General features: G+C 39.0%; 1 long non-coding RNA gene across 4 annotated transcripts in view; it reads right to left on the reverse strand.

Moving 5' to 3' along the window:
* LOC134734106 (uncharacterized) overlaps nucleotides 1–24,456 on the reverse strand; it is a 314,108-nt gene that overhangs the window by 177,627 nt on the left and 112,025 nt on the right. The window contains exon 3 of one of the 4 annotated variants that reach the window (XR_010117479.1): nucleotides 6,092–6,187. The exons of the other annotated variants lie outside the window; for them this stretch is intronic. This is a non-coding gene — a long non-coding RNA (uncharacterized lncRNA). The remainder of the gene's footprint in view (nucleotides 1–6,091; nucleotides 6,188–24,456) is intronic. 4 annotated transcript variants of the gene reach the window in all.

Below are 24,456 nucleotides of genomic sequence, written 5' to 3' on the forward strand. Positions count from 1 at the left end.
CAATCGAACTAGAACTCAGGATTAAGAAACTCACTCAAAACCACTCGACTACATGGAAACTGAACAACCTGCTCCTGAATGACTACTGGGTACATAACGAAATGAAGGCAGAAATAAAGATGTTCTTTGAAACCAATGAGAACAAAGACACAACATACTACAATCTCTGGGACACATTTAAAGCAGGGTGTAGAGGGAAATGTATAGCACTAAATGCTCACAAGAGAAAGCAGGAAAGATCTAAAATTGACACCCTAACATCACAATTAAAAGAACTAGAGAAGCAAGAGCAAACACATTCAAAAGCTAGCAGAAGGCAAGAAATAACTACGATCAGAGCAGAACTGAAGGAGACAGAGACACAAAAAACCCTTCAAAAAATCAATGAATCCATAAGATGGTTTTTTGAAAAGATCAACAAAATTGATAGACTGCTAGCAAGACTAATAAAGAAGAAAAGAGAGAAAAATCAAATAGACACAATAGAAAATGATAAAAGGGATATCACCACCGATCCCACAGAAATACAAACTACCATCAGAGAATACTATAAACACCTCTAAGCAAATAAACTAGAAAATCTAGAAGAAATGGATAAATTCCTGGACACATACACCCTCCCAAGACTAAACCAGGAAGAAGTTGAATCTCTGAATAGATCAGTAACAGACCCTGAAATTGAGGCAATAATTAATAGCCTACCAACCAAAAAAAGTCCAGGACCAGATGGATTCACAGCCGAATTCTACCAGAGGTACAAGGAGGAGCTGGTACCATCCCTTCTGAAACTATTCCAATCAATAGAAAAAGAGAAAATCCTCCCTGACTCATTTTATGAGGCCAGCATCATCCTGATACCAAAGCCTGGCAGAGACACAACAAAAAAAGAGAATTTTAGACCCATATCCCTGACGAACATTGATGCAAAAATCCTCAATAAAATACTAGCAAACCCAATCCAGCAGCACATCAAAAGCTTATCCACCATGATCAAGTGGGCTTCATCCCTGGGATGCAAGGCTGGCTCAACATAGGCAAATCAATAAATGTAATCCAGCATATAAACAGAACCAAAAACAAAAACCACATGATTATCTCAACAGATGCAGAAAAGGCCTCTGACAAAATTCAACAATGCTTCATGCTAAAAACTCTCAATAAATTAGGTATTGATGGGACATATCTCAAAATAATAAGAGCTATTTATGACAAACCCACAGCCAATATCATACTGAATGGGCAAAAACTGGAAGCATTCCCTTTGAAAACTGGCACAAGACAGGGATGCCCTCTCTCACCACTCCTATTCAACATAGTGTTGGAAGTTCTGGCCAGGGCAATCAGGCAGGAGAAAGAAATAAAGAGTATTCAATTAGGAAAAGATGAAATCAAATTGTCCCTGTTTACAGATGACATGATTGTATATTTAGAAAACCCCATCGTCTCAGCCCAAAATCTCCTTAAGCTGATAAGCAACTTCAGCAAAGTCTCAGGATACAAAATCAATGTGCAAAAATCACAAGCATTCTTGTACACCAATAACAGACAAACAGAGAGCCAAATCATGAGTGAACTCCCATTCACAATTGCTTCAAAGAGAATAAAATACCTAGGAATCCAACTTACAAGGGATGTGAAGGACCTCTTCAAGGAGAACTACAAACCACTGCTCAACAAAATAAAAGAGGACACAAACAAATGGAAGAACATTCCATGCTCATGGATAGGAAGAATCAATATCGTGAAAATGGCCATACTGCCCAAGGTGATTTATAGATTCAATGCCATCTCCATCAAGCTACCAATGACTTTCTTCACAGAATTGGAAAAAACTACTTTAAAGTTCATATGGAACCAAAAAAGAGTCCGTCTTGCCAAGACAATCCTAAGCCAAAAGAACAAAACTGGAGGCATCACCCTACTTGACTTCAAACTATACTACAAGGCTACAGTAACCAAAACAGCATGGTACTGGTACCAAAACAGAGATATAGACCAATGGAGCAGAACAGAGCCCTCAGAAATAATACCACACATCTACAACCATCTGATCTTTGGCAAACCTGACAAAAACAAGAAATGGGGAAGGGATTCCCTATTTAATAAATGGTGCTGGGAAAACTGGCTAGCCATATGTAGAAAGCTGAAACTGGATCCCTTCCTTACGCCTTATACAAAAATTAATTCAAGATGGATTAAAGACTTAAATGTTAGACCTAAAACCATAAAAACTCTAGAAGAAAACCTAGGCAATACCACTTAGGACATAGGCATGGGCAAGGACTTCATGTCTAAAACACCAGAAGCAATGGCAACAAAAGCCAAAATTGACAAATGGGATCTAATCAAACTAAAGAGCTCCTGCACAGCAAAAGAAACTACCATCAGAGTGAACAGGCAACCTACAGAATGGGAGAAAATTTTTGCAATCTACTCATCTGACAAAGGGCTAATATCCAGAATCTACAAAGAACTCAAACAAATTTAGAAGAAAAAAACAAACAGCCCCATCAAAAAGTGGGTGAAGGATATGAACAGACACTTCTCAAAAGAAGACATTTATGCAGCTAACAGACACATGAAAAAATGCTCATCATCACTGGCCATCAGAGAAATGCAAATCAAAACCACAATGAGATACTATCTCACACCAGTTAGAACGGCAATCATTAAAAAGTCAGGAAACAACAGGTGCTGGAGAGGATGTGGAGAAATAGGAACACTTTTATACTGTTGGTGGGACTGTAAACTAGTTCAACCATTGTGGGAGACAGTGTGGTGATTCCTCAAGGATCTAAAACTAGAAATACCATTTGACCCAGCCATCCTATTCCTGAGTCTATACCCAAAGGGTTATAAATCAGGCCGCTATAAAGACACTTGCACACGTATGTTTATTGTGGCACTATTCACAATAGCAAAGACCTGGAACCAACCCAAATGTCCATCAATGATAGACTGGATTAAGAAAATGTGGCACATATACACCATGGAATACTATGCGGCCATAAAAAAGGATGAGTTCACGTCCTTTGTAGGGACATGGATGAAGCTGGAAACCATCATGCCCACATCATGTACCCTCCTGCCCACATCATGCACTGAGAGGCAAGCAGATTTTATTTTCATTTATTCAGTCAAGCATTCAATCATCCCACAAACATATATGGAACACTACTGTGCCAACATGCTGGGATTTGGTCTGCATCCTGAGAGGTCACATAGTGATATCTGCCAGTGTACAGAATTAAGAGTACAGCCACGAAAACAGAGTGAGGCTACCTGACTCAAATGGAGATGAAACCTGTGACTGGGCCCTAATAGCCCAAACCAGCCTATGACTCCCACCATCATTCTCAGCAAACTATCACAAGGACAAAAAACCAAACACCACACGTTCTCACTCATAGGTGGGAATTGAACAATGAGAACACTTGGACACAGGGCGGGGAACATCACACACCGGGGCCTGTCGTAGGGTGTGGGGAGGGGGGAGGGATAGCATTAGGAGATATCCCTAATGTAAATGATGAGTTAATGGATGCAGCACACCAACATGGCACATGTATACATATGTAACAAACCTGCACGTTATGCACATGTACCCTAGAACTTAAAGTATAATAAAAAAAAAAAAAGAAAGCCAGTCTCCATTATTCAAGCTCAAAATACTTTTTCTTCTATAGCAAAGGGCAAGGTGAAGGCTGATAAGGGGTTATTTGAAATCATACAGGAAGGGTATTTCAGAATTTAAAATACTGAAATACAAATCATTATTTTCAGGACCAGAGATTTGGAGAAAGCTTGAAGTTAGTAAATAAAAAAAAAATAAATAAGCAAGGAAGGATTTATTGAGTTTACATAAATGAGACGAGCTTTATGAAAATTACAAAAGAGGAAAAATTAAGTGTATGATCTCAAAGAACAGGTTTTCCTCATCACATTAAAACACCCTAATCAGTAAGCTATAATTTCTTTATGCATGCACATGTGCACACACATATAATCATAGAGACTCAGGATAAGTACCCAAAGTTATTGTTTTTATTTTCAGTCCATAAATTCACCTATCTGACGTCAAAAGTTGAAAATTTTGGACAAAGTTAATCCAAAGGTGACCACGTAGCTTTCCTCATTGACAAAAGATTTGTAAGTATTTTTCTAGGTCACATTTGCAACCCCAGAGCCTAACAGTCTCTGGCACAGTGCCAAATAGCTGTACTGCAAGAAACATAATGAAGAAATATAGTGAGGGAAGGAGGGGTGATAGAGAGAGATGAGGAAATGAAAGGAGAAGAGGAAAGAAGGAAGAAAAAAAGAGATGGCCTGGAAATTCCTAGAGGTAATGACCTTCAGATTTCCAACCCATAACATGTATTCAAATGTTTCTTCACTTTCTTTTCTGCATCTCCCCTCAGTGTCATTCCTAAGACTTAACTCAATGTTCCCAAATTCATGATCTGACATCTGAGGCTGCTCCACCCTACCCATGGTCAAGGCTACAATACTCTACACAAAGCACTTGCAGCTATTTCTCAATGACTAAGAGATTCCCACCAAGCTCCAACTCCTTATCTTTGATCTAAACCCTTGCATCCTGGTGTAGGGGCACAGGTTTTGTCCTATAACCTCCCCCCCTGCTCTGCTTAGTCATGTGGCTTTCTCAGAATGACAACCGTATTCACCTTCGGCCTGGATTTTAGTTGGGCTTTTTATCCCTGTGTCGAATCTCCCTAGAGTATCTGGTCTGGAACCCTCAGGCCAGCTCTTTTCCAGGCTTTGGAAACCAGTCCCCATCTAATGCTCCAGGTTCTCATTAGTCTGAGAGTGCAGCTCCAAGTCCTGGTGCTTCTGAGAACCACTGCTGGCAGGGCTGTAACCACTACACGGTGCTGCATGGCTTCTACTACTTAACTTGTGGGACCTTGCTGCCTCACTTTCATCCTCAGAAAAATATAAATAATAATAATACCAGGTGTACAGGGATGCTCTATTAAACATTAAAATTGTGTGGGAAGTGCTTTGTAAGTTGTAAATAACTATAAAAATACTAGTGATTTTTTAGAGATTTCTCATAGGACAATATCAGACACAGAAAAAAACAAAAATAAACAACAAAAGACAACTTAGCCCTGTGCTCAGTTACATCCCATACCAAAGCCAGAGCCTTTCCTTTTGCCAGTGCTATGTATGACATCATGTAATATTACACCAGTGGTGTTTGTGGTGAATGACTATTTCTTGTTTAGTTATTTATCTCATCCCCAACAGAAAGCGTGTGCTTCCTGGTTTTATGTTTCCTACTGCAGTTTGACAAGTGGCCAGAAGGAAGTTTCGAAAGAAAAGGACAAATGCCATGGAAAGGGAGACAATGCTGTAAGGAACATGGAAATGCCTCCTCCCAGAGAGCATCTGAGACACAGGTGGAACTCTCCCCACAACTCAGTGGCTGCGGCACAAAGCTCAGAACTGGCTCACAAGGGAGGTGCTGGCAATAGGAACATGTGGCCCCAACGAGGCTCACTGTCCATCACGTTAAAATCTATTGCGTGGTCAGCGAGGTTTCCCAGTTTCTTATATGTATTCATGTAAGTGGGCGGGGGATTTTTTTTTTTTTTTTTTTAACATCACAAGGTACTTAAAGCCACTCTTCAGGAAGGCTCTACAGCATCTTGGACCTAATTTTAGGAAAAGAAGGAACTCAAGAGTCCATTATTTCAGAGAGAAAACCGACATCTGAGAGCACTCAGCTCCATCACTGCAGTTATTTCTGAGGTTAAGCCAAATAAAACCTTCAAAAGTGTGAGTAACTGCCCTGAAATTTCTTTTCCTGTCAGGAGCACTAATACTAAATTAGATTTAGGATTGCAGATGCAAGAAATCACTGTGAAAACTTTTCCCTCCTTTTCTTCCTTTGTCCAATAAACTACTAACTGTAGACACTTAGATTAGCAGCACTGTGTCATTTCTATTAGTAGATCTCCAAATTAGTTAAACTATCAAAATGTATAGTCTTTAAAAGCAAGCGTGTAGTTTCCATTGTTCACAGTTTTCAAAGAGGTAGATGCTAGTGCAATCATAGGATACTTACCTGACTCATTTTTCAAACGAAATCTTACTAGGTCTGTAGTGTACATTACGATGTCAGTTCATGAAATGATTTATATGTGAAGAGAATATTCCATATCTGTAAGACAAGCAATACTTTGCTTTTCAGCATTTCCAGGCAGTAAAGAATATGCATATGAACAACAACAACAACAAAAATCCACAACACAAGCTCATGCATTCAACAAGCATCAACAGAGGTGAGACACAAAGAAGTCAGGCAGCTTGCCCAAGCTCCTACAGTTCATAAACGGCCAAGCAGAGACTCCAGCCCCAGTTTTTGACCCCAAGACTCAGTCTCTGCTACATCACACTGCTGCCTCCTCAGGGTTGTCACAAACTCTAAGGGGAGATGACAGAGATGCACATTCATTCAACATTCTTTCATTTGCTCAGTAAATAAAATTTGTTCTATTGCATTCCTATCCAAGCGATAAGCATTACCTGGAATCGTAGGGAAAGTGGGATGTTGGCCAAAAAGAGGGAAAAAATGCAAAAGGCAGGCACACAAAGAAATCACAGGGATGCATTTGAGTAGGCTTCCAACCGCAGGTGACAGCTAAGATACTTCCTGAAGGGTGGGTCAGAAAGTGGGGATGGACCACAGAAAGAATTTCACTGCAAGTGAAGTAAATGGTGTTTAGGGGTTTATGGAGAAAAGGAACCATACGTTGTGTGGTGTGAATGGAGTGTAGGTAGTTTAAAATGATGGAAAATTCAGCTTGGGGCCAGATCCTAGAGTTTTAAATGTCTGAATAAGAAGCTTGTGTTTTGTTTATCAAGCAATGGAAAATCATTGAGGTGTTTAACTGAGGAGTGATATAGTCAGAGCTATGTTTTAGAAGAATGCATCTAGGAGTGTGTATGCATATAACTGAATGGAGGGAAAGAACCTAGAGACCAGAAGAATGCAGCCGTGTCCCAGATGAGAGATGCTGAACAATGTTCAGGCAGACAGTAGACTGGGGGGAAAGGAAGGTAAGATGGGTTGCTTTGTATGAATAAGGTAAAAAAAAAAATCTACAACGACAACTTATAAGCAATGTTCTCTGGTGAATAACATTCTCTAGAAATATAACTAGGAATAAATATAAGCATCCAATTTGATGAGTGTATGGCATCTCCGGCAGCTCAGCAGCCACTCGAAGCATAAAGCTGCATGAACACAGAAAACACCAAATATCCAGGCATCGGGGTCTCCTCAGAATTCATCCCTAGCCATGACTCACTCTCGGCCACATAAATGCCCCCTGCTTCTCTGAGACAGGAAAGAACAATGATTCACTCACTCAATTATAAGTGAGATATGATTGGAGGGTCATGATTAGGGAAAGATTATTTCCCAAAGCCATATAGGCATATGTATACCAAATCAACCAGCTAAAGTAAAGAAGGCTGGGTTCAGGGAGGGAGAACACTCGTAGAAACGAAAGAGACAAAGAAAGGACAGTCACGTGTGAGCCTTGAGTTTTTCTCCAGTGGGGATGGCTGCACTAAATCAACCACACTCCCTCACATGGATACCCTCCTGCCCACATCATGCACTGAGAGGCAAGCAGATTTTATTTTCATTTATTCAGTCAAGCATTCAATCATCCCACAAACATATATGGAACACTACTGTGCCAACATGCTGGGATTTGGTCTGCATCCTGAGAGGTCACATAGTGGTATCTGCCAGTGTACAGAATTAAGAGTGCAGCCACGAAAACAGAGTGAGGCTACCTGACTCAAATGGAGATGAAACCTGTGACTGGGCCCTAATAGCCCAAACCAGCCTATGACTCCCTCCAGACTGAGGCTCCAAGACCAGCCCTGGCAGACCCACCTCACTATCCCTTAGGGCTTCATTGACCGTTGCATTTGTACCCCAGGGAGATGAAAAGAATAGAGGTAAAAAAATTAAAACCCTGCTTCTTTTAACAGCAAATTTCTCGAGTGGGCCCAACAGTGGCGTGCAGAGAGTCTTAAGCAATAAAGCAGTCAACAGGGACTCTAACGAGCCAACAGCAATTTTATCCTGAGGAAAGACATTAGCTTACATAATAAAGTTGGGGCAGAATTGTTCTGAGTGGTGTGAGTAGAAATGTTTTGTTGACTGCTGTTGAAATGGGTAACAGACTTTGCATATTATATCACCATTTTTTGTTGTATTTCACATGCAGTGTTTTTCTGCTCTTGACTTTGAGGTGTGAGGGGGAGGTTCTAATCGTATGGCCTTGTGCAGATGCTCCATTTGCATTTCTATTAATCCAGGCCCTCCTGGAGATGCTCGAGCAGGGACACAGCATGCTTTGTGTTTGAACTTGTGAGAACCCATACCACCGCTTAATAACTTAATACATATGTATAGCCTCCCTCAGACAGCCCACTAGGAGGCAGAAGCAGGAGGAGGTGCTACCAGCTTGCAGACTGCAGGGCTCTACGGAAATGTGTTCTGACAGGAAGGAGCACCTTGCTTGGTAAAGAGTCCCTGCGCCTTAATCCTATCTAGCCAACCCACCCACCTGGCTGGGAAAGCCTGTTTTTTAAGCACCTAACCAAAGTATTAGTTCTTAGTAGTCAGAAATAATTGACTACTAAGAAGGGGGCTGGCAGGCCCCTTGCAACTCTTAGCTTGGTAATATGGCATGGCTGTCCTTTTGTTTCTGGCAGGAATTGGGCAGTACAGAATTTTTTAATGCAGGTAACGTAAGGAAGCAGAACAGTGTCGTGTTGAAGGCATTAGGTTTACAATCCAGCAGACATTGTTTTGAACCCCAGCTCCACCTCCTATCAGTTGGGACACCTTAGCAGATCACTCAATTTATTCTGAGTCTTGACTTTCTCATCCAAATAATAGGGATAGTATCTGTCTTGCAAGTTTGCCATGAGAATGTTAAAAAAAAAAAAAAAAAAAAAAAAGTACAGGTGGAGCACCTGTTGTTGATTGGGCATTTAATAAATTGTAGCTATTAATATTATGACATAATGTGTTGCGTTGCATAGCTTCCTAATGTTGCCAGTTGATTCATTCATGTACTGTTTTGCAGGATAAATGAAAGAAGGGCAGGATGGGGAAAATGAATGAATGGTGATGTGTGGGCCTTTAGCCCCGTCAGTGTGACTCAAGAACCAAACAGATTCTGAGAAAACGCCACTCTGAAAATGTTGTGAAGAAAATACACACCATTATTTTTAAATGGACTTAGGGTTTCCTTCTGCCTTTTGAATTTTATGTTGGGAAAATCTATGAAATTGGCACACATGAATGAAAACCACTCAAAGTTCTTCTAAGAATTCTCCAAAGGAAGCCCAGCAGAGCAGCCTCCATGGCAATGCTCATTTCTGCTAAACATTACAAGAATTACTTTCAACTGAGGAGAGTACATTGCATTCTAGGAAGAAATCTCACCACCTATTAAGATTTTCCTAAGATTATATGAATAAGAAATGTTCTTTCTTTGCCTTTCTTCCTTTTTTTCCCTTAAATAAACTGGAGATATATTTGAGAAGTCAGAATTACAGATTCTCATTTTCTTTATCAATTTTGTTCAAGTTCTTATTTCATATTTTTAGGCACATTATGTACGTTTATTTTATAAATAGCCAATGAGCAGAATGATGAATGGTAAAGATAATAATGTAACTGTGCAAACTAGCTCCTGCCTAGGGCCTTTTAGTGCATGCCCGAAAGGTGGCAGAAAATAATTTAAACAAAATTAAATAGATAGTATGTGGCACTTCTCCAGGCAACCCTTAATTACATCAACATGGCTAATATTAAGAGGAATGAGTAGGGCTAAAAGAAATTTTAAAAAATCTAAAAATTTTAAAATTCTAAAAAATTTAAAATTCTAAAAAAATTTTAAAATCCCATAATTTAAAAAATCTATCTATAAGGATTATCATGTTCATCTTACGATTCTACACAAGACCTCATATATATTGAATGTTGAAAAACTATGAAAGGGACATTAATCTATTTCAAAAGGGTAATTTGTTAGAATCAGTTCAAAACACAGTGAAAGCCCTTGAAAGCAAGTGGTTATTTTGGGGCCGCAATTAGCTGTGTCAAATGATCAGCGGAGGCAACCAATGGCAGACCTCCTCTGCCCCGGTGCCTGCCATCACCATTACACCAGGTTGTTTGGGTGCCTACTTGCACCTTCTAGTTTCATCTGCATTACTTCTTCCACAACCCCTATCCAACCAGTTGGTGTCTCTTAACCCAGCTCCACACCTAGTGCCAACCTCTATTCACACAAACTCTAATTTTGGTCACTCACCTCCTCTGATGTCTGTAAAAATCTTCATGCCATCCAATAAGTAACTAATAATTGTATTTCTTACCCCAACACTCAATCACAAAAGGAGTAAGAAAAGTTGGTAATAAAGTATTATCCTACGTTTATGTCCAGTTTTATTCAAAAGTCTGAGATTTGATGATGCTTTTCTGAATTATTTTTATTCTGATTTCCTGGAAGTCAGCACCATTAGGTTGATAAAAATGAATGCTCTTTGGGCAATATTCCCATAATCTGTCAGTCTCCAGAAGCTTCTATTTTTACCCTACTCTGTAGCATCATTTTTTCTGCCAAAAGAACTTGGCTCATGGGGCAGTGACTGTACCTACATAGCTTCTTTCTTAGATTAAGTTCAAGAATGCTAAGAGAAAAACACAGCACTTTAACTTTGGGAACTGCAACCAAAGAACATGTGGGCTATAGAGTCAGGAATCAGTTCCTGCCTGGATTCAATTCCCAACTCTGTCATCTACTAGCTATTTAAGCAAGTCATTTACTATCTTTATAACTCAGTGTCTTTATTCATAAAATAGGGATAGTAATAGTAGCTACCCCTAGAGTTTTTTAGTATGGAAAGAGTTAACATATGTAAAATTCTTGGAATAGTACCTATCCCATAGTAAGTGTTTAATTAATATTTTCTATCATCATCATCACTATTATTATTATTACTTTACAGATATATATAATTCATCCCTTTTTTTCCCATCTTTGAAGGATATTTTCTAAGCACTTTTTGGTGTACCACTTGTTGATTTTGCGTTTTTTTTTTGTACTAATCTAGAGTCATTTATTGTTTCAATATTTATTCTTCATGTCGACCACATGTCAAGTCCTTAAATTTATTTTCTTTATACTAAGGCAGCAGTTCAATTTCTGAAGTTGTTCTGAAAGGTCCCAGTTTCTCCCTGTGACCTTTACCCTCACACATGCATTGAATTACTGGTGGTCCTTATTACATACCACCAAGGATGAGTGCTTGTCTGCTGTTTTTTTTAGTTAAGACATTTAGTCAACTCTGCTAAATAGAGCTCTGTGACTAAAAGCTGTCAATTAACCAGAATCTAGCTTTAATGCTTTACTTGGGGAGTGCAGGGAGAAGAGAGCTACGTGTATCTTAATTCCATGGTAGGACCCGGGATAGGAGCGAGCTGTTAACGAGGAAGCCAGCATGGAAACGTTAGAGGATAAGACAGAGCTGAACAGGACAGAAGATAAACAGAGAATAGAAAAGCAGAATGAGGCTAAAGTTCAAAGTAGATGGTTCCTAAGACAAAGCCAACTGGACCACATTTTAGGATCACCTGGACATTTTAGAAGGACTGTGTTCTGTCTTTCCTCTAAGTCATGTTTTGAGAAACTTAAATTATATCTTGGATTTCTGATCGAATCCCAATGAATCAAAAATTTGTTAGAAAGAAGGGAAGGAAAGAAAGGGGGGAAGAAAGAGGGAAGAACGGGAATATTCTAGTACATATCCTAAGTTTGGTTCAATTTCGTTCTAATCTGTTATACTTTCTACATATATAATTCATTGGGAAAATAAAATTCATTATAATAATGACAGTACAGAATCAAAACAAAATCTTCAGGAAATGAAAATTTAATGAATAATGATGTAACAATGAAAATGTGTTCATCATACTCTAATAAGGCAGGAAGTGACCTAAAATGTTTCAGCCAAAGATTTCCTAACTAAATCTAAAAATAAAAAATAAAAAAAATTCACTAATTATAATAGAGATGACAAACAAGGCTTCCTCTCACATAACAACTGCAATCTATTGGTAGGAACTGCCTGGGCTACTGTATTGGGAAGAATTCTGAAGCTAATGTAGGTTGAGCAGGAAAGAGCATTGTGAACAATCAGTTACATCTGCCACGGTGGATACTTATGGCATACATTCCTCTGCTTTCACCATTCTGGGCTGTGAGGATGACATGTTCTAAGAATTCTAGTTAAAATCAAGACTTTGCTGTATATGTTACCACTAATGTTAAACAAATAGTTAATATGCACTTTGTCCAAGGAACTACATAATTTTCAATGAAAAGTAAAGTTCCAAAAAATTCCTTTAAAATGGAACTGCATCCACAATTGCATGATGCATTTTTCATAATTTATAATTTTTTCTTGATTTCACTATATTTTAAACACTTGCTCAGACTTCATGAGCATTAAGATGTCTGTGACTGTAATCAAATAACCACAACCACTACATACAGATATTCCACTAACTCCATCAACAACCACAGGCCGGGTGTGGTGGCTCATGCCTGTAATCCCAGTGCTTTGGGAGGCTGAGGCAGGTGAATCACCTGAGGTCAGGAGTTAGAGACCAGCCTGGCCAACATGGCAAAACCTCGTCTCTACTAAAAATACAAGAGTTAGCCGGGCATGGTGGTAGGCCCCTGTAATCACAGCTACTCGGGAGGCTGAGGCAGGAGAATTGCTTGAACCCAGGAGGCGGAGGTTGTAGTGGCGAGATCACACCACTGCACCCCAGCCTGGGTGACAGAGCAACACTCTGTCTCAAAAAAAAACAAACCAAAAAAAAACACAAAGTCGAAGTCATAGCAGCCTCACTTTCCTAATAATATTCTCCAAAGGAGTTTGCAATTTAGGCACATTATACTTTAGTTAATAAGGGTCCTAAAAATTTAAATGCTGGGATCCCCAATTATTCTAACTTGCTCATGGGCATCTAATTCTGCATCTCAGAGACAAATCATCTTATCATTTAGATTAGTAGCCCTTAGCTTTTTGACTTTCTGTGCATGTTTAAGTGTCTTTTCAGTTTGGTTTCTTTTTAATTAGGAGAAGCAGCCTTGTGTTTTAAGAATGTCACTGTTTAAAACAATGTGAATTTTACATAACACATTTGCCTTGAAGCATCTGCAATGAACTCAGTTTTATAAATCAAAACAAATATGAATTTAAAACCAACCATTAGGTTCTATAGCCAAAATTATGTTCTTGACCCTGTTGGTATAAAAATTAAAATTCCTTTGTTCAAGATTGGTCCCTCCAATAATACATGATTTTCATAAATCTCTTTATTTCTGGGAAGTTCAAAAGGAGCAAACACAAAATTTGCAGAAAAGCACCAAACTAGCAATTAAAGTCTCTAATGTAATACCTAAACTGCAATGCACCATTCCAACAGATTAAATATTAAGCTTTTCAAACAATTTATTCAATTCCATGGAACAGAAAGGGCAGCAGAGAAAAAGTGCAAACTTCGACATTAGTTGCTGAGTTTAGTGTTGCTTACAGTTTTCTTCTTTACTCTCAATCCTGTTACAAATAATGCAAACCTGTTTTTATTAATTTACATTAAGTTCATTTAACACTGATGAAACAGACCAGAAATGTATAATGAGGAACATTTAACAAGCTCCCGCATTAGGGCTAATCATGCTCTGTTTACGAGAGCTTATTTCATTCTTGGAAAATATCCTAGTAGAAAGCTCCATCCTTATTTAACAAGTAAAAAGGAGAGAGCCACCAGCTACTGATAACAAAGAAATGAACAAGCTTAATAATCTCCAATTTGGTTTTCCACTCCACTTAATGATGGAGGCAATGCGAGTTCTGTGGCCAGAGTACATGAGGAAGCATCCACAAGTACTGAAAATTTAATTAAAAGTCAGAAAGCCACCGCAATGAAGACTCAGCAGAAAGCCATTTATTTTTAAAATCTAATATATTCTTCATGACTAAAGGCTAAAGCACATGCTGACTTACACATTTAGCTGTAACTGATTTCAGCTACTTGATGATTTTTTTTCTTTTCTTTTTTTCTTTTTTTTGCTCACAGGGTGGTGCTCAATTTGCAATGAAGTAAATTGGCAGAATTTAATTTGGTGGATTTTTTTAACTCTGTAAAAAGAATCCTCATTAAAGCCACACGATCAGCTGTATACTTTTTTCATCATTAACTAGCCTAACTGCAGGTAAAAGAGATACAATTACGGATTTATATAAATCCTGTTGTCAATTTATAGCTGAAAGACTTGGGAGTTACCTCATTTTATATAGGTTATTTTTTTCCCTTAACCTTTCTTTGTTTTAATGAGGATTCAGTCCGTCACTGTCTGAGAAGTCTGCTGGCAGGAAAGTTTCTCAGAAATTATAAGGAATAAAAAGTAGGAATGGGAGAAGATACTTGTCGAAGTTTCAAATTTGCTGGAAGACTCAACATCTGAAATTCATCCCCAGAGCAGTGTATTTATTGTCTATCAGCTGCCACGCTGGAGTACAGAAAGCCAAAACAATGAGAGCACTTAAAGAAGGCCTTGAGAAGAAAGGGAGTAGAGAGGAATACCCCTAGGTATGCTAGAGTTGCGAGAAACATCACTGGACACAATTGTGCCTTCCAGATGACCTTGGTATGGATATATTTTGCCTAGTTATTTTACCTTGCCTTGTTCAAAAAGGGGAGGGGAGTGTTTTGAAGCAGCTGGGAGATCAGCGCAGAGTAGTACACTTATTCTGAGACCTCATAGTGAGACTTCAGAAAGCAACATTTCCCACCACCCCAAGAGATGTGACTGGACCTCTCCACTCCAGCCGAGAGCTTAACACCTTGCTGGCATTGCTGTTAAAACCTACATTCCTTCTGGGTGAACTTCATTCTGTGGAACTCAGTCACCACCTTCCCACTCCTCTTTCTGAGATCAGTTTTGGGGCGTTCTGAAATCCAAAGCATTCTTTGCCTTTTTCTTTCTCCTGCTCTCCAGTCTAGATTGAATAGAAACAAGATCCCCCAGGTAACTAATACTAACCCACTACTGCTGATTAAATTGGGGTGACTCCTGGGGCTGGTCATCTCATTTTACCTCTGATACTCCCTGCAGAAGAGGCAAAAAGAAAGAAAAAAAAAAAAAAGAAGTGAGAATTTTCTCATGGGGCAGCACAAATCTCCAGTCTTTGCCCTGTCACGCAGAAACAAGATTATAATATCTGCCGATTATGTTTATTGGTCAGTGAGAATATGTTGCATGTTTTAAAGGATAAGATCAAGTCAAATACTTCTAGACCTTCCATTTTCTTAATACCTTCAGTAGTTCTCTGCTTCCACATTTAGGCATTAGCCCAGGAGAGACAGAAAACCAGATATTATCATTAGCTCCCACTTCTTCTGGTGCCCCTAAATGTGAAGATATAGCGATTTTTTTTTTGCATATGGCTCATTTGTTTTACTGTATGACCTTGAGGCTAAGGCTTATGAAATTATGATGTGTAGGTGTATAACTGACCAAAAAAACTAGTCTTCTGCTTCTGCAGAAAGAATCATGTTTGATTCTTTTTCCATTTTAATCTCCAAATCATCTAAATCCTACTAATTTTTGGAATCAATAGCCTTCTTCCATAACTTTCAGAACTTTCTTGGTACCAATCCCTCCCTGGGAGCACTAAAAGCCAAATCACTTCTCTCATTGTATGTTGGATCCAATCTCCCTTATCAGAAAGCAACCCTCATGGGACCTAACAATTTAGGCTTTTATATAACACTGATCATATTCAAAGAGTCTCCAACACCTGTATAAGCTACATGGGTAGGCCTAAACCAGACAAAATCTCTGTACTGTGACCCTGTCTTCAGGCCAGTGAAATGTTTTTTGAGCTTTTCACAAAGCAACATGGAACTTTTGGTAGCTTGGTGTCCAGAATGAAGTGCAATAGTCTACTCCTAACTACTTGTGAAGCATAACAAAAACCACAAGGAGATAACTGAGGGGCTCATAGAGAGCCTTCAGTACCTACTGACCCAGCAGTGCCCTTGGTAACTGACATTAATGAACTTCATCCTGATCTCACCACATCCAATATAAAAATCCTAATAACATAAGATTCACCTTCATAAAAGCTGCCAAAACTACCAAAACAGTCTTCAAGGAGGCTTAGCAGCTATGACAAATGAGAACCAGGGCTCTTTGAATTTTAAGTTCCTCTTCCTTCCCATTTCAGTTTCACTACCACACTGCCATCTACACTTCTTCCAAATGCTTTGTTACATTCTTTTTTTTTTTTTTTTTGAGACGGAGTCTCACTCTGTCGCCCAGGCTGGAGTGCACTGGTGCAATCTCGGCTCACTGCAAGCTCAGCCTACCGGGTTCACACCATTCTCCTGCCTCAGCCTCCTGAGTAGCTGGGATTACAGGCACCCGCCACTAAGCCCAGCTAATTTTTTGTATTTTTAGTAGAGACGGGTTTCACCGTGTTAGCAAGGATGGTCTCGATCTCCTGACCTCGTGATCCGCCCGCCTCGGCCTCCCAAAGTGCTGGGATTACAGGCGTGAGCCACCGCACCCGGCCTGTTCCATTCTATCTACAGTGTTTCCTAACTCCTGCTTCCCAAGCCTCTGTCTCTCCAGTAGATAACTGTCTAATAGAGCCTCAGGGAGCTACCTATGACATTTATTCTAGCTTTTAATGGCCAAAGGAGATCATAGATTAAGTATTCTGATCAACAGCACAGTCTGGAAGGAATCTATCTTATGAGCGATTTGGTAGGATACCTCCAAAAAGCCTCAGACAGTCTTATCAGCTTGTTCCCCATCACCCACAACATGAACGCAATGATTTTCTGCTGACAGCTGTGCCCATCACTCAGGGTCTTTGTTTCATCTGTTGTTCTTCTGCCTGGTTAAATTTGAACCAACCCTAGCCCATAAAGTCAGCTCTATTCATCAAGGTGCCATAATGCTCCTAGCACCCAAAAGTGACACAAAGACCAAATTTGTGCTTTACATAGCTCACTCGGACTGCAGAACACACATGAAAACAATGACATAGGAATTACTTATCTAAAATGGAAGGCACAGCATGAGCGAGAAAAGGAGTTGGAAGTAGGGGAGGAACATATGCTCCCCATGTTGCTGGAGTATCAGTGCTTGCTAGGATATTCTTGCTTTTCCTAGCATTAGTACTCTTGTCCAACTTCTCTTTCTGGTCATGGTTTTTCTCTGTTTTTGTTTTATACCTTAATAAATGTTTCGCACTTTCTACCCCAGAAAAAAAAAGAAAAAAACCTTAATATGGACAGTTCTATCATGCTTCCGACCTTACCAAAAACAATAAAATGTTTTCTTTGATGGATTGGAAGCCATAGAAACCTAGTAACTCACTATGGGTATGGGATCCAAATGAAAGAAAAAGTTGAATAATATTATTTGCAATAATATATATGAGGCTGAATGAGTACCTTAACTGGTGTGCTAAATGGGGAGGAGAGAATAAATTCAAGAACTATTTAAGAGATAAGCTGGCAGAACTTGGTGACCGATTGTTAAGTGGTAGGTTCCCAGCTTGACATCTAGATGAATGGTGGTAGCACCAATTGCAATAAATAATACAGGATGCAAAGGGGAGAAAAGAAGGGTGAAGTTGGAGCACATTCAATTTGAGATGCCTATGGAAAAATTAGATGAAAATATCCAGCAGCAAGTTGAATATAGGGACCAAAGAGGTCTAAATTGGGAATGTAGATTTGGACATCAACAGCAAGGATGATAATTAAAATCATTAAATGGATAAGACCACCTACATGGATTACGTAGAAAAACAAGAGTCATGAGCTGAGGTCAGTAGCATTGACAACATTTGTGATTTCAAGCAAGGGCACTGCTTATGGCCAGCAGTTCAAGACCAGCTTGAGTAACATACCAAGACCATGTTTAAAAACAAATTAAAACTAAGAAACTTTATGAGATGAGATCAAAGGAAGAGGAGCCCAAAACAGAGATTAAGAAAGGTCACCTTTTCCAGTCTCAACTCAAAGTACATTGTAGGCTTACAACACAGAGTGAAATCTGTGTGTGTGTGTGTGTTGTGTGTGTGTGCGCACGTGCATGTGAATGGCTATGCATAAGGATTATATGAGAATGGAGAAAGGTAGTGAAGGATGTATACCATACTGTACATGTAGGCTACAGGACAGAGACAGAAAAGAAGGGAATGGGAAAAAGGGAGAAAGGAAAGAAGGTAAGGCAAAGAAAGAAAAAAATCAATGTGTAAAAATAATTTCTATTAATGATTCCATTTAGGTACATGTGTGTGTATTCATACATAAAGAAAGTAAGAAAAAAATGAAAAAGGATAGCGTTAGATCTATGTCTCTCCTCTGATTTCCCAGGATATATTCTCAAGTGAAAAAAGCAAAGATTAATGTGCAATAATTTGGTCCTGTTTTGATACAATTATTTTTAAATTACTTGTGAGAATATATTTTTGTGTCTGTATCTACAAAAAAGTGCAAAGTGTGGAAGGTCCTAACTAATCAACTAATACTGAATCCTTCCAAAGCATGGGATTGGAAATAGAAGGAGCAGCAATAATTAGTGTTCTCTTATACATTTTTATATTGTTTCACTCATAACAACTAGATTGAATTACTTTGTAATTTATAAAACATCCAATAAAAAATGTAAAAATCAAAGCAGTGGTTGCTTGAATTCAAATTCAATTGCAGCAGGCAGTCCCTCATCAGAGAGACCACCACCACATCTCTCTTGACTGTCCTATGACTCACCGCTGAGCCAGAGGCTACAGTCTATTAACGTGTCATCAGGCTACTATTTTTTGCACTCCTACTCACTGTTATCCTGCTGCCTTTTATCCCTTTACTGTTTATGAATCTTTTTTCTTCCTAAATTTTTAAATGCAGGCCATTTCTTATATACCTTTGACATCTCAAATATTCACTCCCCTTGGAATTTTTCAATTTATATGAGAAAGGCTAGGCATTCCTGTATAATCCTTGGAAGAATAAATAAGTTAATTATCTGAAAATGTTAACCTTTGTTAAGTTAATCATATCCATTTTATCAATGTAACTAAAATGTTTTCAAATTCCATGTGATGTGGTATTATTTTTTTCAACCTGTAGTTTGGATTACAGAAATGGATAGCTAAAAATTTAAAGACCATTTGACTGTACATTCATGATAAATTGGAAATTAAAGAATATTCCCTAGATATTTCCACAATCAAGTACTCCAAAGAAAATACCATCTAAATAGCTAGAGAATATCGTCACAGGGGACAACACATCTATATATCCCATGGCAACCTGCTTGGACTGAGGTCAAAAGCAAGATTAACAAATGACTTAGATTCCATGGTAAAGACAGACGTATATTCTGTCTGAATGCTTCATGTTTTTCTCTTCTGCAATAAGTGACATCATATTTTGCATTCATTACATTAGAAAGAATAATTCAAGATAAAATCAGTTTTAATTAGGAACAAAATCAAAGCTTTTAGATTTTACACGGCATTCTAAAAAGTGACCAAGAATCACTGCACCCTTCTAGGATCTCAACAAGGATTTAACTCTGTGGAATATCAGCTCAGTTCAAGAAAGTTTTGATGTTCTGGTTCCAGCTCAGAGACTGAGAAAACATACAGTTTAGGCTCCAGTTTTCACTGGTCTATTGTTGAGAAAACAAAATACACTGTTTTGGTTCATGGTTTGAGAAAATACAGTGACTAGGTTCAAAATGAAGTCCAGAAGAGGTAGAAATGTTTCATCCTTTGTATAACTGAAAAAAAAAAATACAGGTAATTACTCACAATCTAGTTTTTCAAGTAAATTTTTCTACTGAGCAACATGTTTAGTATTTTTGTCCTAATCAAGCAAAGGGTAGTTGGTGTACTTTCCCAAATAAAGAAGGACTTCACTGGCACCAACTGCATCTTTGTACTAGAGAAGATATGAGTAGAAAACAAAGGATGACACTGAGGTGCATGACCTCTTCTGCCTGTGAGGCACCTCAGCGTACAGCTTGGTGGATGGTCTTGCTGGGGAGAGTAGACTTTGGATAGGCAGGCCAAGGCAGTGTGGAAGACGGGAGATAATCAGTCAAAATGGCTCCTGTCATACAACTGGGAGAGTTCAGGAGTCCATGCCAAGTTCAAAGTTGTACTGCTCTCTGGAGCTAGTTTCATAAATAAGAAAGTTTAATCTGTAACCATTCAAGCATGTAGAAATTTTTGTTGATATGTGTCCTAAAACTGTAGGACATTTTTCCTTTATTAACATACCTGCCTTGTACGTTAATACATTAATCCTGCCTTGATCACCACTCAGCTCTGAATAGCCAGGGTTAGAGAAATCTACATCATACTTCTAATTATTGAGTGTTTTTTTTTTCTTCTTCTCCTCTGGTTTTAATTGTGCAGAAGTAAAGCCAACATAAGCAATGTAAAAATCAAGTCTTGCTAGTTAAATATAAGAACACAGAGCAAAATATCTGAGAAAGGTTACACCTCTTTAAAGATGCAAATTGATAATGGAGCTCAATATCAAAACAACAGAGTGCTGTTAATTTTTAAAAAGGTGCAAATTGCTAATCTTACTTAAGGCTTTTTTTTTTAAATTGCTTATTAAGAGTCCTAGCACAAAAAAATTAAACAAAATAAACTCTTAAAAATAGAGGCCAAAGGGCTAAATATCAGCTGCACTATAATCTTTTGCTTCATTTTGGATTTCAGGGAGAGTTGCTAAATTTTGGAGACCTTATATTTACCCCAGGGTTGGTCTAGAAGTTCCCACACTTGGTTTTCCAGTTATCTATTGCCACAGCATTTCCACATACCAACCCCAAAAATCTGGCGGTGTGCAGCAATTAGCATATATTTAATTCACAAGTTTGAGGATTCAGCTGATCTTGATCAGACTTGGCTGATCTTGCCTGGCTCACTCATGCATCTGCAGTTAGCTGTGGATTGACTAAGAGGCTCTGCTGATCTTAGCTGGGCTTGCTGACATGTCTGGGGTCAGCTATTCGTTGACTGATTTGCTGACTGAGGTGATTAGGCAATGGGATGCTACTCCATTTATTTCACTCTCTAGCAGGCTAGCCTAGACATAGTCTCATGGCCATAACAGAGCAGAAATAGTTGAAGCAGAGACATGCAAGCATTTCTTCCAACCGTCTGCAAGTATCACATACACATAGATTAATATTTGTTTTGTAGTCACCCTGTGAAGGTGGAATAGACCCTCTGACCCCAATTAGTAGGTTGGATATCTAGACTGATAACACTTCACACACCAAGAGAATTTGAAAGAAAGCTTATTAGTCACACAAGGGACTTTTTTGGGGGGGTTGGGGGCAGGTTAGACACAAGACAATCTAGAATGACAAGACAGGAAAGTGACTTGAGCCTTTAGAGTGGCCAGGGGGTGGGGAAGGGGAAGGGATTGTCATGTGCATGAGGGTTTTCAAACTTCTCTATGATGCAAAGAAGCCAGGGGGGTGCACGTGTGTTTTCTTGTCTAAAGTACCAGATGTATGGTGGTGCGAAAGAGAAGGGTGGAAGTGGCTGGGTTCAGTGGCTCACGCCTGTAATCCCAGCACTTTGGGAGGCTGAGGCAGGTGGATCACCTGATGTCAGGAGTTCGAGACCAGCCTGAACAACAAGGTGAAACCCCATCTCTACTAAAAATACAAAATTAGCCAGGTACGGTGGCAGGTGCCTGTAATCCCAGCTACTTGGGAGGCTGAGGCAAGAGAATCACTTGAACTTGGGAAGCAGAGGTTTCAGTGAGCCATGATCACGCCATTACACTCCAGCCTGGGCAACAAGAGCGAAACTCTGTCTCAAAAAAAAAAAAAAGGTAGGGGGCGAAGTGTGGAAGTCTAAATCCTATCAAACAGTCTAACCTCAAAACTGGAGTCAGACTCTTTATTACAACATTCTGTTGGCCAAAGACAGTCATGTGGCCAAACTCAGAATCAAAGGACAGAGAAATCAACTCCAGTGAAAGAAATTACAAAGTAATATGCAAAGGTACATGGAAACAAGAAGGGTATAGAATTGAGAAAATTAATGCAATCCAACACCTTATGAAGATGGATACTCAGGACCAAGGTATTGTCTCCAGAAAATGTTTTATATTTGTATGACGATAACAATGGGTTATATACCCAAGACATTGAAGATATGTAGCAAGGAACGATGAATCCAGAGTTAATGAGTTTATGTGACCCTCCAAAAAGGAAAAAGAAACACCAAACCTAAAAATCTTCTACTGAATCTGACATGTTGAGGGTGAGCTGGTGGGGACCTAGGAGTGCAGAGTAAGTGCTGCTAGATCCCAAATTTGATGTCTCTTATTTCTCAAGTTATGACATTAGGTCCTGCTAATTCAGGATAATTACCCCTTAGTGAATCCTCCCAAGAAAGAAAAATCCTAACCTGGTCCTAAGTCTCCACAACATTAATTACAGTTTAACTTCTCCTTCCCCTACCCCATCATTTGAACTTAAGAAATATATCTCAATTTCAATATTGGTCTACATAAAATACAGCAAGAAGAGAAAGCCTGCTAACCTCCAGTTTCCCATTCAAGTTCTCCTCCCCACCACATACAATAATTTAATATAAAGACACTATAAGTACTCTTTATGTTATTCACCATTCAGTTATTCCTCCCTCCATTCTACCAACATATACAGGGCACCTAGTCTGTAAGAAGAGTAAAGATCTTGCTACTTCTCCTTCAACAGCACTACCCCACGCACACCATAGCATGCTGTGCTCACCCTCTGCCTCCTTCCAGAAGCTGAGCGTGGAACTACTGATTCCTCAGAACCAGCAGTGCTGCACAGACAAGTCAGCCAAACCCCGACAAGAAAGAAAACAGAATTTTACTGCCAAAATTTAAAACAATTATCTGAGTAGTGAGCTAGAAACTTCAAATTTTAGATTCCTTAGGTAAAGATCCCACTAGGAAAAGATAAGAATCCCATGAATAGAAAGGGATAATAACTCTTAAGGGAATTTGAAATCCTCAGGAGAAAATATGTCAATGAAAACAAATTTATTTTAAATGCCCACTCTCTTTCACCTCTTGCATCCAATCAATCACGTGTTCTGTTCACTTGACCTCTAAAATATCCATTAAATCCATCCACTTTTGTCTGTCTCCTTAACCTGCAGATAACCTAGATACTCATGTGCCTTCTGTCCATGGCTCACCAATATTTTCAGAAAGAATCCCTAACCCCATTACACAGCCTATAAGACTTTCCACGAAACTGTCTCTTTCCCACCTCTTCAGTCTCATCTTTTTCCTGTACATACCCTTTATCTCCCATATGCATTTCCCTGGGCCCACCACATTTATTAAAGGCTTCAATCTTTGCCTCTGCCTAGAATGTCCTTTAGTGACCCAAACAACCTCCAAATGATAATCTCCAAACTATTCTTCACATCTCAGTCCAAAAGCTTTATGCACTGTGAATTCTTTCCCACCTCTTCACAGTTAATCATTTCAGGCCTCTGCATGCTAAATACCTTCTACCTAATTCTATTGCAGCCCAAGTCAGAGCTTCATCATAATAATTTGTTGACCTATTTGTTTCTGATTAGAATATGAGCTCATTGCAAGTGGACACCATCTCATTCTTCTTTGTATCTGTCCCTACCTGGCTCTTAGTATAATGCCTGGTACCTAGCAGGCACACAACACATGTCTGACAAATGAATAAACGAATATATTATTCCTTCCTGACAGATCTGTTACCTCTCTCACACCAACAGAATGATATGCCCATGGTGGTGACTGGGACAAACTAAACATGGAATCAGTAGTGACAGCCTACAAACTTCTGAGAAGTACAACCTAAAAGATCAAGATAGTGAAAAAACAAAAACAAACAAAAAAACACAATGAGAGACACGTGGAGAAGTGGAAAACAGAATGAGAGGGAAGGACTGAATGAGAAGAACCAGAAAAGATCTGAGAAATAACAGACAGAAAGAGTTTGGATAGGCAAGAAGAAAAAAAAAAAGCAAGATGAGAGTTATGACAGTAAAGGATGGCTTGGACACCAAGAGAAGGAGAGAGATGGAAAGCACTCTTCATAGAGAAAACAGAGAGCAAGGAAGAAGAAGAAAGCTAAGGCAACTAAGAAGAACCAATTACAAGGAAAGCAAAAAAGACTTATTCAAGGAGTATGGTGTTAAAAAGTAAATGAAGTGAAAATTTTTAAGTGTTAAACTCTACCAAAAAGAAAAAGTATGATGGCTAATTTTTACAAAGTA

Source organism: Symphalangus syndactylus, chromosome 12 (assembly GCF_028878055.3).
Source record: "Symphalangus syndactylus isolate Jambi chromosome 12, NHGRI_mSymSyn1-v2.1_pri, whole genome shotgun sequence".
Classification (NCBI taxonomy): Eukaryota; Metazoa; Chordata; class Mammalia; order Primates; family Hylobatidae; genus Symphalangus; species Symphalangus syndactylus.